The 7,969-nt window shown below is 54.6% G+C and overlaps 1 pseudogene; it reads left to right on the top strand.

Annotated features, from left to right (window-relative positions):
- The first annotated feature begins 1,609 nt into the window (after window positions 1-1,609).
- Window positions 1,610-6,788, top strand: LOC127608390 (myomegalin-like; annotated as a pseudogene).
- Window positions 6,789-7,969: the final 1,181 nt, after the last annotated feature.

Genomic DNA, 7,969 nt, shown 5'->3' with positions numbered 1-7,969 from the left:
GTGAGTTATAAGGCTTGTCAATTTAAATGCTGGTGTAAGAGGCCCCCAGGTAAAACGAAGGACTGGCGGTTTTTGAATATTGATTAAGCTGATACGATCTGCTTGCGGTTCGATTCCTCTATGGGGACGTGTCATAATAGCATACACATCTGTCAAAGTTTGATAAATTTGAGCCTGTACAGACCGCGTTTGGGAAATAGGTATTGGACGGCATTGTGTGTGTAGAGAAAATCCCTCTGTGTGAAAAAGGGAAAACGTGGCAATGATGCCTCTGGAGTGCAAGGATTGGTATACCTGGGGAAAAAAGTATTTTGTGTGCACACTTAAGTTAAATTCTGCAGAAAATAAAGGGGAAAATATAAAGCGCTATTAGAAACGAAACGAAAGTTAAGTAAGACGTGCGTATTTGTCAGTGCATATCTGCACTGTTAAACACCAAACTGCATAGCCGCAGTTGGCAAACAGCAAAACGTGGAATGGATCAAATCCTGCTCTGTCTTCTTTGTTCGTGAGTGTCTGCGCGTGCAGAGACGTGTGGGATCCCTGTGTGTGAGTGTGAGTGTGAGTGTGTGTGTGTGTGTGTGTGTGTGTGTGTGTTTGTGAGTGTACCCATGGGTGTGTGTAGGTGAGCGTGCGTGTGTGCGCGTGTGCGCGATCGTGAGTAAGTGTGTGTGTGCTCTTGAGTGCGAGTGAGTGAGCGTGCTTGTAGAAGAAACGAATGGAATGGATAGGATAATGTGCTTCTCGGTGCTCTGGGGCGCGTGCCCGCCTGCAGTGCCCGGTCGGGGAGGGGAATCTGGCTTCGGGGGCGGGACAGGGAGTGGCCAACCTGTACCTGCCCACCGTGTTTCAAGGCTAGGCACTGCCCGTGTGGGTGACGTGGGGGCGGGGCGTGGGGCCAGAGTTGTGCCCATTTTGGGGCCTACCTTGCTGGTAGCGAGAAAATGTGACAGGATGATGGGGGACGGCATGCTGAAGGAGCAAAAGAATGCATGACCAACTGTGGAGGTCCTGAGGTAACTGAAACCCAGGAGAATTAATGTGCCACAGCTGTCTAACAAGAAACAAGAAGCACGGGAATGCTAGCTAACGACACTAATATAGATGTGCATGTATGCATCTCAAGAAAGAGTGTGGCCCCTCATAAATAATACGAGGGTCAGCTGGCGCCCCCTAGACCCTCTGGGAGCAATGAGAAATTGGAGTTGCAGAAAAGCCCGACTTGTTAATTTAATTAAAGACAGAATGATAAAATTAAAAACCAATTATTGATATTGCTCTCTGGGGCTCTCCTCAATACTTCTGATTTTCTGTTTACATAAAAAAACCTGAGAACAGGGATTGCATAGCAGACTGACTACAGACTGATCATCATAAACTTGTGAACAATTGTTTTTCAAACAAGGTGTCATCTCCAACATAAGTTGAGTGCGGGTACAGAAATAGCGCAGACGGAATACACCGGATCGAATATCAATTGAGACAGCCGGTCTTAAGGGGTCCATCTGAGGTTGGCAAAATCGTATGTGCATTGTTTAATTGATATTGTTATCTGCAATCAAAAAAAAAAAAAAGAAAAAAAATGGGGGAAAGGAACTACGCTAGTCCAATGGTGACCACCCCCATCGAGGTAGTGCGGAGAAACTACCCGCTCATTAAGGGGGTTAAAGAAATATCCAAAAAATGGAATAAAAGATGGCCTGACATCGAGAGGCCTTGGCCGGTGGAAGGGACTTTTAACAGGGAAGTAGTTGAGACTATACGTGTACTAGTATCAGCTGATTGAGGGGCAGAACGTCACATTAAACAAGCTCCGAGAGATGGCCCACCGGAATCAACTCGCACAAAGCAAGACACCAGAGGGGGTCAGTGAGTCTGTGACGCTTTCCCAGCTGCAAGGGGAGCTGGTGGGCGTGCAGAGCTCCCTGTTCTCTTTGGGCCTGGAGCTGGAGGCCAGCCAGAGGAGTCTCAGTCAGAGTCAGAGACAAGATGACGATCTGGCCCGCTTCAAAGACAGACTGAATGCTGACCTCCAGGAGGCGCTGCAGCATAAGGAAGAGACTGAAAAACACAATCAGGACCTGCGTTGCGCACTTCAGAAAACCCGCGCCGAGCTCAGGGCTAAGGAAGAAGCTCTGAAGGAAGTCGAGGCCGAGAGGCTCTCCGCGGCGCAAGAAAAAGACATGAGCATTGCACAGCTCAATCACTCTCTGCGGGAGAAGGAGCGACAGTTACAGGAGTACTCACAAATGTTCGAGACACCAGAAAGTCCCAAACCAAGAGATGCACTTGTTGAGAAATTAAGAGAGCGAATTAAAGACAGAGACAGAGCTTTGGAGCGCACCATCGATGACAAGTTCCGCTGCCTGGATGAACGTGAGGGTCAAGTGAGGACACTGCAGCTGGCGCTACGGGAAAAAGACCGAGACCTGGACAGGCTCCGCTGCATCCTGTCTAACAACGAGGAGACCATCACGAGTCTCGATGCTCTGGTGCAAAGGAAAGAGCTGGAGCTGGAGCAGGCGGCCGAAGCCTACAGAAACCTTCAGTGGCTGAAACAGGCCAGTGAAGAAAAGGAGAGCAGAACTTTCAGGGAGAAGGACGCCATCATTGGCCAGCTGCAAGCAGCGCTGCAGGCTCGCGGCAAGGAGATACAGGATCTGACGGCGACCCTGGTCGCCAGAGTTCAGGCCGGCCCCACCGAGGTGGTGGAGGAGCTGAAGGCTCGGCTCCAGCTGAAGGAGAAGCTCTTCCAGGAGCTGCTGTCAGACCGCAGCCGCCAATCGATTGAACACCAAACGCGGCTTTCGGACTTGCTCAACACCCTCGCTGACAAAGACCAGTACCTGCAGGACAATTCGTACAGGCTGTCCTTGGTTATAAGCGAGCGCACAGGTCAGCTGCAGGAGGTGCGCAGGCAGCTGTCCAAGAGAGAGCAGGAACTGTGCGAGCTGAGGCAGGACAAAGAGAGGCAGACGGCCGGAGACGTGCAACACCTGCAAGGTCTTCTCCGAGAGAAAGAAGCCTTTTTTTTAAGGAGATGATGCAGAACCAAGAGGAAGTCATGATGCGGCCGCCGTCTCCAGAGAGTGAAGAAGACGTGAAGGCCCTTCGGGAAGAGCTGCAGTTAATGCTTAAGAAGGAGAGGGAAGCCCAGAAAGAACTCTCTGCTCTGCGTTCGTCTTTGGCTGCCCAGCAAGCAAAGGGAGCAGCAACAGCAAGTACCGAGCATGTGCTGGAGCAGCTCGTCTTGGAGTACCGTCAGCTGAATGGTGCCCTGAGGACCGAGAAGAGACTCTACCAGAATCTCATTCACACCAATAGCGACAGCTCGGACAAGGTCTTGGCCCTCCACACTCAGCTGGACTCGGTTCAGGCACTCCGCGGGCAACTGGAGGAGGTCCTGACCCGGATTCAGAACATGGCCCTGGACCTGGAAAGGGCCACCAAAAGGCAGCGTGACTTAGGAGATGTCAGCACCGAAGAGGACGAGGGGGATGATGAAGACGGCAGCAGCGACGAGTTCACCGACAGCATAGAGGACGACGAGAAAGTTACACCTGCGAGTTTGCCTTTCACCCAGCCTCAAGCGGCCCGTGGGCATGAAGGAGAGTCTGCATTCCTGACGACTCGCACGCAGAGCGTTGAACTGGAGCTAAAAGAAATACAGTCGCAGCTCGAGCGGGAGGGATTCACCTCGGTGACCCAGATGAGGAGCACACTGCCGAGGCTTTGGAAGGAGAACCGCTTCCTAAAAGAACGTCAAGTGGGGACGAACCACGGGAGTCTTGACCGGGGTGAGGAGGAGGACGATACTGAGGAGGAGGACTACATGGAAGATGATGAACTGGGGGCGACGTCTTGCGTGGCTGTCAAGGTTCCGAGTGAGCGTTCGGCCCGGCTTTGTTTGGAGGACCGAGAGCTGCAGGAGAGGCTGATGGTGTCTGAAGCCACCGTTCACGCTCAGGCCGAGCAGCTGAAGGACTACAGGGACCTGCTCACCGAGACGTCCGTGCAGCAGGCCAGTAAGCAGGTGCAAGTGGATCTACAGGATTTGGGCTATGAGACTTGTGGACGCAGTGAAAATGAAGCTGAGAGGGACGATGCCAGCAGGCCACAGGAGGATAGCGTGGGAGGGGACTGGTACAAGGCCAGTAGAACCGGGACTAACGGAGATGCATGCGATGGAACCGGGGAGGAGTCGGCTTTACATCACCTGGTCCAGGATCTGCGCTCCCAGCTAACCCGCTGCCACAAAGTCATCCGCGGGCTTCAGATGCGTGTTCGCTCCCTTTCGGCCACAAGCGACTACGCCTCGAGCCTTGAGCGCACGCCGCGCAAGGTTAACTGGGCCTTCGAGATGTCACCCGCCCAAGAGGGCGTGGAGGAAGATGAAGGCTGGGTGTCCGACACCCAGGCGACTTTGCCTGCGTCCAAACCCAGTCGCGAGCTGCAGGAGCTGATGGCACGAGTGGCCACCTTGGAGGCCCAATTGAGCAGCTCCAAGTTGGAGGGGAAGTGCGAAGCAGAGCAGGGGAAATGTGCCACATGGCCTGGAAAGTACAACTCTCTCATCCAGGCCCAAGCTCGTGAGCTCTCCCACCTGAGGCAGAGGATGAGAGAGGGTGAAGGAGTCTCCCATATCCTCACACAGCATCTGGCTGACACCACCAAGGCTTTTGAGGAGCTGCTGCGGGCCAACGATGTTGACTACTACATGGGGCAGAGCTTTCGAGAGCAGCTTTCACAAAGCACCGCGCTAGCTCAGAGACTGCTCATCAAGCTGACTGGACGAGTGGAAAGCCCCGTTGACAAGACAGGCCACGAGTTGCTGGCCATGCAGCTTAGCAAGGAGCTTCAGCAGAAAGACCAAATCATCGAGTCTCTGCACAACAAGCTGCAGCATCGCCCTGACACGCCATCCAGCTGCCAAGCCCTCTCGGAGACCACCGACCCATCAGACAGGACTTCCTTGGTGTCCGACGAGTGTCAAACCAACGAAGACCTGGATCTGTGCTCCGAGTTAGACGCCGGAGACTATCGGGACCATGATGAGCAGCGACAATCCGAACCGGATGCCCATTCATCGATCCCTCCTCCTTCTCGTGGACACCTCCAATCATCTTTCAGCTGTCCGGGAATGCTTTTCTCAGCCTCTGGGGGTTTAACCGCTCCGTCCTTGAAAGGCTACAGCCAGCTACCTCATCATGCCTTTCCGCAGTACCAGCTGGGCGGCATTCCCGAGGGTCACTCACTAAAGTCGGGCTCGGGGCCCAATTTAATTGAAGAGCACCTACGGGAGGTGCGATGTCTTCGCCAGCGTCTGGAAGAGTCCATTTGGACCAACGAAAGGCTCCGACAGCAGCTGGAGGACAAATTAGCAAACCCTGGGCGCGACGGAGGAGCAGCTACAAACATCTATATTCAAGGGCCAGCACAGACTCGTGCGAGGAGCTGATCGAAGCACGCGCCCGCCTCAAGCAAGCCGAACTGGAAGCTGAGCAGTGGAAGGAGGAGTTGAGACGACTTCAGACACACAGTGAGGAGCAGGGACGGCAGATTCTCGCCTTGAGGCAAGCCGGTCAGGAGAGAATCAACAGAGTGCAGCACGAGGCGTCTCTACTGCAGCAGCAGTTGTGTGAGAGCAGAGACCTCATCCACTCCCTGCAGAACGAACTGCACGTCTACGATCGCGTGTGCTCCAGCTTCAAATCCAACAAAGGCTTCCTGTGCGAAGCTCCTGGCCTGCCCGCGGAGTCGGCGGAGCTACTGAGCGAGGTGAGGAGTCTGCGGGCCCAGCTGCAGAGCAGCATCCAGGAGAATAGCGCCTTCAAGCAGCTGGAGCTCCACAAGCAGCTGGAGCAAAAACTGGGCGCCGGCTTCCCTCGCACGCCGTCCCTGTCGGCCTTCGGCGCCAGCCCTCAGAGAGAAAACGTCTACAGGCGACAGCTGCTGCACGACCCGGCCCCTTCTCCACCTGTCAGGGACATTGGTCTCTTTAACTGTGGATCTCCCTGCCCCCCTACTCGGACCTGGATGACAACCATAGCGCCGCCAACGACCCCCTCGACCCGCACGCTGAGCTGGAAGGCGACGCCGCCGATGGCTCGTTCGCCAACCGTTATGGCCGCCACGCCGTCGGTCACGTGGATGACTTTAACGCTCTCCAGCAACAAGTCCTTGAAGGTCGCAGCATCGTGCAGCGCATGGAGGCAGCGTTGCGCCCGCACCTGCGCTCTCCTCCACAGTTAGGAGCCGCCCAGAAACAAAACAATGAGCAGCTCTTGGATTACGGCAATGTCCCGAGTCTCTTGTCCAACACGAAGACCCTGAGGCAGATTCTGGAGGAGGCGGCGTCCCTGCTGAAGATGTTCTGGAGGGCGGCGCTGCCCAGCGCCGACGCCGCCACGCCGAACCTGAAGAAGGAGCAGTCGATGCAAGAGGAGATCTTGTCCCTCAAGCTGCGCGTGTCTGAGCAGGAGGAGGTACTGAAGGGGATGATTCAAAGACTGAGGAGCACCAGTCGCACCAAGGAGAGCATGGAGCATTTCATCGTGAACCAGCTGTCAAGGACTCGGGATGTTTTGAAGAAAGCAAGGACAAACTTGGAGAAGAACGAGCTGAGAATTTCCTCTCTAAGCTCCTCGTCTTCCGCTCCCTACGCCGCTGAGGAGCCAGGAGGTGGTGCCAGAGAGCAACCTGCTAATGTCCGGGGCTTGACGACTGACGGAGTCAAAGCCAACCAGCACTCTGCTGCCAGGAAGCACACCAGCCGATGCTTGCTTTAGACCCCGAACAACCGGACTCAATGTTACGGACCTCCACATTTAAAATCACTAAGACCTCCTCAGTCCCCTAAACCCCTGTCTTCAACCAGGCCTTACCAAACTCCCTTCAGCGTCCCCAAACTCCTCAAAAGCGCAGTCAGTGTTATTCTTTGAGTGGAGCTGTCAGCAATGTGTATGAAAGAAGGCGTGTGAAACGTGTACCTGGTGGTTGCAGTGACAAGCCGGATTGGAACGGCTTGAAGACGCCCCCGAAACGTCGTCTTCCGAGAACATGTGGAGGGGCAAAGGGTTTTTTCTGCACGTAAAAAGGCAGAAACAAGAAGAAGCACAAGAGAGACTCGAAGCAAATACTAAAGACACGGTTCAGCCAGGAGACAAGGTGTATGTGAAAGTGTTCCGCCGCAAGTGGTACAACGAAAGACGGCAGGGGCCATTTGAAGTTGTCCGCTGTACCGGAACAGCGGTGCAAGTGAAAGGGTCGCCAACTTGGTACCATCTGACACACTGCGTCAAGGTGCCCAAAGATGAAGAACCCCAAAGAGGGAGTCGCGGCTGCGAGAACTCCGAACAACTGCCAGAACAAGAGTCGCCCAGGGGCCCAGATCGGGAGGAAGACGGGCAAGGTCGAGCTGTGGTGGATAACGTGTCTGCTGTATCTGTTCCTGAGGACATCGGGGGCGACACAGCCGACGATCGAGGAAGCCAACAGTCCGACAATGTCAATCTTGACGACGCGCCCTCCCCAACACAGCGACACCGAGCCAACTACCACCGGAGATGGTGTCCCCAATGGACACGGTCACCCAACAGGACCCAGTGACGGACGCCCAGTCCGCCACAGAGTCCGGCCGGAGCGTTACATTGAGCAATGTTGATGGAGTGTTGGGAAGAGCTGTCATACTGCCATGTAGTTGCGCAAGGGCTGGAAGGTCCCTGTGCAGACACACCGTCAAATGGGAAGACCACACCGGTAACATCCTTGCCCTGGCCCAGCGAACACATGTGGACAATGTACTGTTACTAAGTGATGTGTTGCATGATTCCACTGGAATGTGATCCACCGTATGTTGTTGCCCGGCCCGCGACCAGTTTACCATCGTTATTGTGTCAAAGTTGCATGTGTTTTGCGTTGAGTGCCATTGTCATCACGCGATACTGGCAGGAGTTCTTATTCGTTCCAG

Source organism: Hippocampus zosterae, chromosome 1 (assembly GCF_025434085.1).
Source record: "Hippocampus zosterae strain Florida chromosome 1, ASM2543408v3, whole genome shotgun sequence".
In the NCBI taxonomy this organism is placed as follows: domain Eukaryota; kingdom Metazoa; phylum Chordata; class Actinopteri; order Syngnathiformes; family Syngnathidae; genus Hippocampus; species Hippocampus zosterae.
This window is presented reverse-complemented; position numbering and strand designations above follow the sequence as displayed.